This window comes from Oryx dammah, unplaced genomic scaffold, assembly GCF_014754425.2.
Source record: "Oryx dammah isolate SB20612 unplaced genomic scaffold, SCBI_Odam_1.1 HiC_scaffold_19, whole genome shotgun sequence".
Taxonomy (NCBI): Eukaryota; Metazoa; Chordata; class Mammalia; order Artiodactyla; family Bovidae; genus Oryx; species Oryx dammah.
In genome coordinates, this window is record NW_024070203.1 from 92,906,619 (window position 1) to 92,912,701 (window position 6,083).

At 61.1% G+C, this 6,083-nt stretch overlaps 1 protein-coding gene across 5 annotated transcripts in view; it reads left to right on the top strand.

Moving 5' to 3' along the window:
* Positions 1 to 681: 681 nt before the first annotated feature.
* Positions 682 to 6,083, top strand: part of COL14A1 (collagen type XIV alpha 1 chain) — a 222,187-nt gene continuing 216,785 nt past the window's right edge. For all 5 annotated transcript variants that reach the window (XR_005724651.1, XR_005724650.1, XM_040261792.1 and 2 more), the window contains exon 1: positions 682 to 879. The gene's annotated coding sequence lies outside the window, so the exon portion shown is untranslated. The remainder of the gene's footprint in view (positions 880 to 6,083) is intronic.

Sequence of the window (6,083 nt, forward strand, 5' to 3'; positions counted from 1 at the left end):
CGGAGACCCGGCGCCTCCCGTGCTTCACGGCCGGGCAGGGCCTCGGGGCGGCCCGGACCAGAACCGCCGCGGGGTTCGGGGGACTCGGCCCCGGCCTCGGCGCAGACTTCCTCACTCGGGATCTCGGGCAGGGGGCCTGCGCCCGGGGGCTCCGCCGACGCCCGTGCCTTCAAACGCACCGAAGCGCCGGGAGCGCTCCCGGGCGGTGCGCCGGCTCCCGCCCGAGCGTCGCGGCCCTACTTCCGGGAGAGGGAGACGGGGTCCCCTCTTTTGTGCTTTGGGGCCGTGCCGCAGAGCGCGCGCGGTCTCAGTTCCCGGGCCAGGGCTGGAACCCGCGCCCCTGGCAGGAGAAGCCTGGAGTCTTAGCACCGGGCGGCCGAGCAGTCCCAGCCGAAGGTCCCCCGGGCGCCCGCACCGGGCTCCTCGGGGCTGCGGAGGCCGGCACGCGCACCTGCACACGGACACCGCCGGCCTTGGGGCGCGGGGACGGCCCGAGCGGCTCTTCCCGGGCCCCACGCTCGCGGCCGCGGCGCTGGCGGCCCCCGGGCGTGTCCGGGGCGGCGGGGGGCGGGGGGAGCCGTTGGGCACTGGGGGCGCTGCCCGGGGCCCCAGCCCGCCTCCCCCCGCCCCCGCCGCCGCCTCCCGCTTCTTAAGCGGCCGCCAGCGCGCCTCCCTCCGCTCTTATCTGATCCCGGGCGCCCCGCAGGAGGGAGCGCCGGAGAGGAGGCGGCTCGGGGCGGGGAGGCGGGGGTGGAGGGGGCAGGCCAATTAAAGGGGCGCCGGGCGGGCAGCGCGCGGGAGAGCGGACTAGCGGCGGAACTGGGACGGGCCCCGGGCACCGAGAGCCACGCGGCCTGGGCTGGAGTCTCGCGGGCGCAGGTCAGTGCCAACCTCCGCTTCCCTCTCTAGTCGGCCTGGAGAGACTGTTCCTGAGGGAGGGAAAGCGCAGGCGGCGAGCCCGCCTCCAGGAACCTGCTCTTCGCGCTCCCGCTCTGCCCGCGGCGCTGAGGGCCGGAGGCGCGCCCGCCGCGTCCCGCACGCTCGCCCTGCAGCGAGGTCTGAGCGCTGAGCGGCACACGCCGGTGCTGCTCTCCCGAGCCTCCGCCCCGGGGCTCGCGGGCGGCGAGCGATCTGCGGGAAGGAGCGGGTTTGGCTTCCAGACGGTAGATGCCAGCATTTCCAAGCAGAAAGGGCCTCCCAAAGGCTACCGTTATGGTGAGAAAGGGGCTTAGGGATTGCTTTGGAGGACTGTGTGTGTTACAAACAGAAAGCACGCTGATGGCTCAGCGGGTAGAAAATCCGCCTGCAATGCAGGAGACACGGTCTCGATCCCTAGGTCGGGAAGATCGCCTGGAGAAGGGAATGGCAACCCACTCCAGTATTCTTGCCGGGGAAACCCCATGGACGGAGGCGCCTGGCGGGGCTACAGTCCATGGGGTCGCAAAGAGTCGGACACGACTGACGGCTAAGCACTCAGCACTCGAGGGTCAGCTGGGAGAACCGTCGATGGAGATCACTGGCTGCAAAACTCACCCAGACACCCGCGGGTGATTAGTGCTGGGCACCAGGTGCTAGTCGAGAAGAGGAGCAAGCCCGCAGCGCCGCAGGCTGTTGGCAGCAGCAGCGGCTCGTCCACGTCTGTGAGCCCGGAAACGCGGCTGCTTCGCGCGTTTTGCTTCGGTGTCTGGACCCAGGAGGTCGCGGCTTTAAGATGCACCGCCAGTCTGCGGCGCTGGAGGGCCTTCTCCTCCCGGGCTTCCCAACCCCTCGCCCCCTTTCACCCCTCGGAGCTGCTCGCTGCCTCAGGCCCTCTAGGGCGCGCGGCTGGGGGGAGGCGAACCTCCGCGCCAGCTGGGATTTAGCGGGCCACGCGCAACGGCAGCTAAAGAACCCGCCTGCGTTGCGGGAGACCCTGGTTCCATTCCTGGGTGGGGAAGATGCCCTGGAGAAGGAATAGGCTACCCGCCCCAGTATTCTTGGGCTTCCCTGGTGGCTCAGCTGGCAAATAGTCTGCCCGAAATGCGGGAGACCTGGGTTCGATCCCTGGGTCGGGAAGATGCCCTGGCGGAGGGAACGGCTACCCACTCCAGGATTCCTGCCTGGAGATCCCATGGACAGAGGAGCTGGCGGGCTACAGTCCCCTGGGTAGCACAGGGTCGACTGAGCGACTAAGCACACAGCACAGGCCGGACAGGGTTAGCGCCCCGCGGGAGGGGCGGCCTCGGTCCTAACAAGGGTCTGAGCGCTGCCTGCCATAATTGCAGCCACGGGCACCCTCGTCCAGGAGCTGGGGGCTTGCGTCCTGTTCGGGAAAGCGCCCTGTGGCGGAGCTCGGGGACCCGGAGTCGCCCGCTCTGCTGAGACTCTGTCCCCAGGGCGGGTGTTCGTGGGGGGCTGTCCTGCTGCTCTCGGCTCTCGGGGACCTGGACCCCAACCCTCCGCTGACCCCGGAACGCCGTGTGCAGCCGCACTCAGAGCCTCTTTTCCTCTGCGAGTTTTGGATTCCCTTCTGGAAATTTTGGAGTGTCCGCTGCCTACAGCAGCAGAAGGGGGTAGGGGAGGGCAAAACCCTAAAAATATGCGGATGTTTGGTGGCCCTGTGGGGAGCAGAATTGGGAAAGAGTTTTCCTGAAACTCTCCCCATAAAGGCTCCAGAGCTCCTCAGCTACAGAGGGTTAGAGGCCCTTCCTGGCTGTCCGATGTGGTAAGGAGGCCCTAGCACCCAGCACATAGGCGAAGCTGGATGCAGGGCGGGGAGTGATGCTGTTTCTGACAAGGTGGTCCTCTCTGCCCGCAGCTATCACTGGGAAATGTGGTCTGAGCGAGTGAGTCAGTGAATGCATGCCTAACACTTGCACTTTGGGTTGTTTCATGAGAGCAACTTGCAAGGATTTCCTTTGAACCTGGTCCCAAGGGTGTGGTTACTGTAAGACAGACTTCAGGGAAGCATGTTTTAAAAAAGCAGCTGTATCGAGTTATAATTCATATACCACACGTGTGCAATTCAGTGGTTTTCGTGTATTCATGGAGTCGTGCCACTGACCCCACAGTCAATTTTAGAACGTTGTATCACTCCCCCCCCAAAAAAAATTCTGTACCTATCAGCAGTATAATTCTCATTTTTCCCCAACCAAGCCAGGCACCCCCCCCCCCCCTTGGCAACTGCTCATCGACTTTCTGCTGACGTTTCATATAAGGGGAAGCATGCAGTGTGTGTGGGCCTTCATGACTGGCGTCTTTCACCTGGTGAGGTGTTTTCCGGGCTTACCCATTACGCACAGCACGCTCTATCCTAAGCACTGGGTGTCCCTCCCTCTGCCTGGGGGCCCTGAGCCAGGTGAGACCTGGACCTCCACTGCATCCCTGACCTCCTGGGGGTCCCTTTGAAAGGACAGAGGCCTCCCTGGTGGGGCCTCTCAGTTACTCCCTGGGAAGGACTCCGTGGAGCCCGTCAGAATTCCTGGAGCAGTTTTGGGCAGGTCCCAAACTTAGGATGGATGGGAGGAGTCCTTTGGCGTAGATCCTGCTGTTAACGGTCCAGCTCTGGACTTCAGAGAGCTCTTGGGGCCTCCTTCCACGCAAATCCTGGGTTTGGGAGTCCACCAGGGCTGGCTTTAAAGGATGGAGGGAGCAAATGGGTATGATTGGAAGGGCACTGGAGCCAGCTTCAGCCCAGCAAGAAAAATCTCCTTGGGGTACACGCCTTTTGACTCTAAAATCCTTCCTCGAGTCACCTAGTAAAACACAGAGAGCTTTTGCCTGTTTTAAGCTGGGAGTCTGAAGTTCGTGACTCAATGAGCCACATATTTGCTGTCATTTTAATCCAAGCTCAACCAAATGACTGCTGTTTGCCCAGCCTGTGGAGTGGAGCCCAAGGTTCCTTTCAGGGATGAGGGCCTTCTGTATGCTGCAGGCTGAGGTGGTGGTGTTTGAGCACCGCTGAGCTAACATTATCCGGGATTATGAGATGCGTAGACAGCAAATGGTAAAGGGCCGGGGGAGGGGCGGGGGCTGGGGGGAGGGGAGAGGAGGGAAACTGAGGGCCAGGCCAGGAATTAGCTTCCTCTTGAGCAGCTTTGCTCCGCGGGCGAAGGCTGTCAGGGAGGTCTCCCCTTGCGTCTCCTCTCCTGTAACTGAAAAACCCGCAGTGCAGAGCTCTGCTACTCTTCTCGTAGAGGGAGCCTTGTGAAGAGCGGGCCTCCTCCTGGTCTCCTGGGGCCGTGGGTGTGTGTGCGGTGGAGACTGGCGTGTACTTTGAGTGCCTGCCTGGGTCCCTGCCCTGTTCTCTCTCAGAAACACATGCAAGTCTCCCAATTCCTCGTGGACGTAAACGTTGTGCTTCTTTTAAAGATAAGATCACTGAGATATAAACTACCAGCCTGGGGTCCCAGAGCCGGCAAGTGGCAGACTCTCCCTGCGTGAGACGTGGGGCCTGCCCGCCGGGGGGCGGCGGGGGCGGAGCCGGGGCGGCGGGGGCGGGCAGGGGGCGTGGCCTCCGGGCCCGGCCCGCCCCCGCGCCGGCTCTGAGCTCCGCAGGGAGACGGAGGGGCCCCTGCGGTGCCGCTTCCAGGCCCGGGCTGACCCCGTGCAGAGTGTGCGGCAGCGCTGGGTTCTCCGCTCTCCTGCTTCTTTCTCCTTCTCTTCACCGTTCCCCCCTTCCTGCTGTCCCTCTTCTCTCTCTGCTCCCTGGTTTTTGAGGGGATTCGGACGAGGAAGGCTACAGGAAATTCTGACAACTTTTAAAGTCAGGGCTTAGAGTCTAGACTCTGCAGTTCTTCACGGTAAATTTTTTACTTAATTTTCATCTTATACTTCAAGGTCATTTTTTGAAATCAGTGCTCTTGATGAATTTTTCTACCAGTGGGCCTTTGTGGGAACTCAGGGCAAGGGTCCCTGACTTCTAATTTTAGGGAGCTGTGTTTGGTTCTCTCCCCCCCCCCCCACACACACAAACAGAGGTAAGCTGAGTTATGAAAACTGATCCAGAGAGAGGCTAGGCTTTGCTGAGCTTATCCATGTCACAAGTCGTGTCTGTAGCTAGGAGTACTTCGGAGGGGGGGGGGCGGTCTTCTATTAAATGAAGATTTACTCCTGGATGGCTTTCTATCTGCTTGCTGAACTGATATTAAAAAACCATATTCTATTGAGGTTTAGAATGGAAAAGAAAGATTGCTGCTGTAGAAAACCCAGGAGCAGCATCTGGCCAGACTTGGAAGATCAGGGAAGCCTTCCTAAAGGGTGAGATGTCTGCCCTGGATGTGCAGCTAGCCTCTGTGATGCTTGCAGATACAGACTTCAGTTAAAAGTGATTCGCATTTCTTTGACCACGCAGCTCTGTCAGTCCTTAACAAACAACAACAACAACAAAAGCCAAGTACTGGAACATTCCTGAATCAAGGAACTGTCACTGCAATTTGCCCTGCTTTGGGGATGGCTCTTCCGTCACGTAGGATTCACAGCAGCCCAAGTTGAGGCTGAGCAGCCACATTTCTGAGGATGACCTGCAGTCCGATCCCTTGCACTGGGCTTCTCTGCTGGCTCATGGGTGAAGAGTCTGCTTGCAATGCAGGGACCCAGGAGGCGAGGGGTCAGTCCCTGGGTCAGGCAGGTCCCTTCAGTAGGAAATGGTAACCTGCTCCAAGATTCTCACTGGGAAAATCCCACGGACAGAGGAGCCTGGCGGGGTCCGTGGGGTTGCAAAGTATCGGACACATCTGACGCAACTGAGCGCGTGCACACCCACCCACCCACCCACACACACACACCGCCCCCCCACAGACACCCCCACATCCACACACATACCCACCCCCACACCCACCCACCCACACACACACACCATACACACACCCACACACACACCATACACACACTCACCCACACCCACACACACACACACCCCACACCCCCCACACCCCCACACCCACCCCCCCCACACACACCATACACACACACCCACCCACCCACCCACCCACACACACACCATACACACACCCCCACACACACACACCCACCATACACACACCCACCCACACACCCACCCCCACACCCACCCACCCACACACACACACCATACACACACCCAC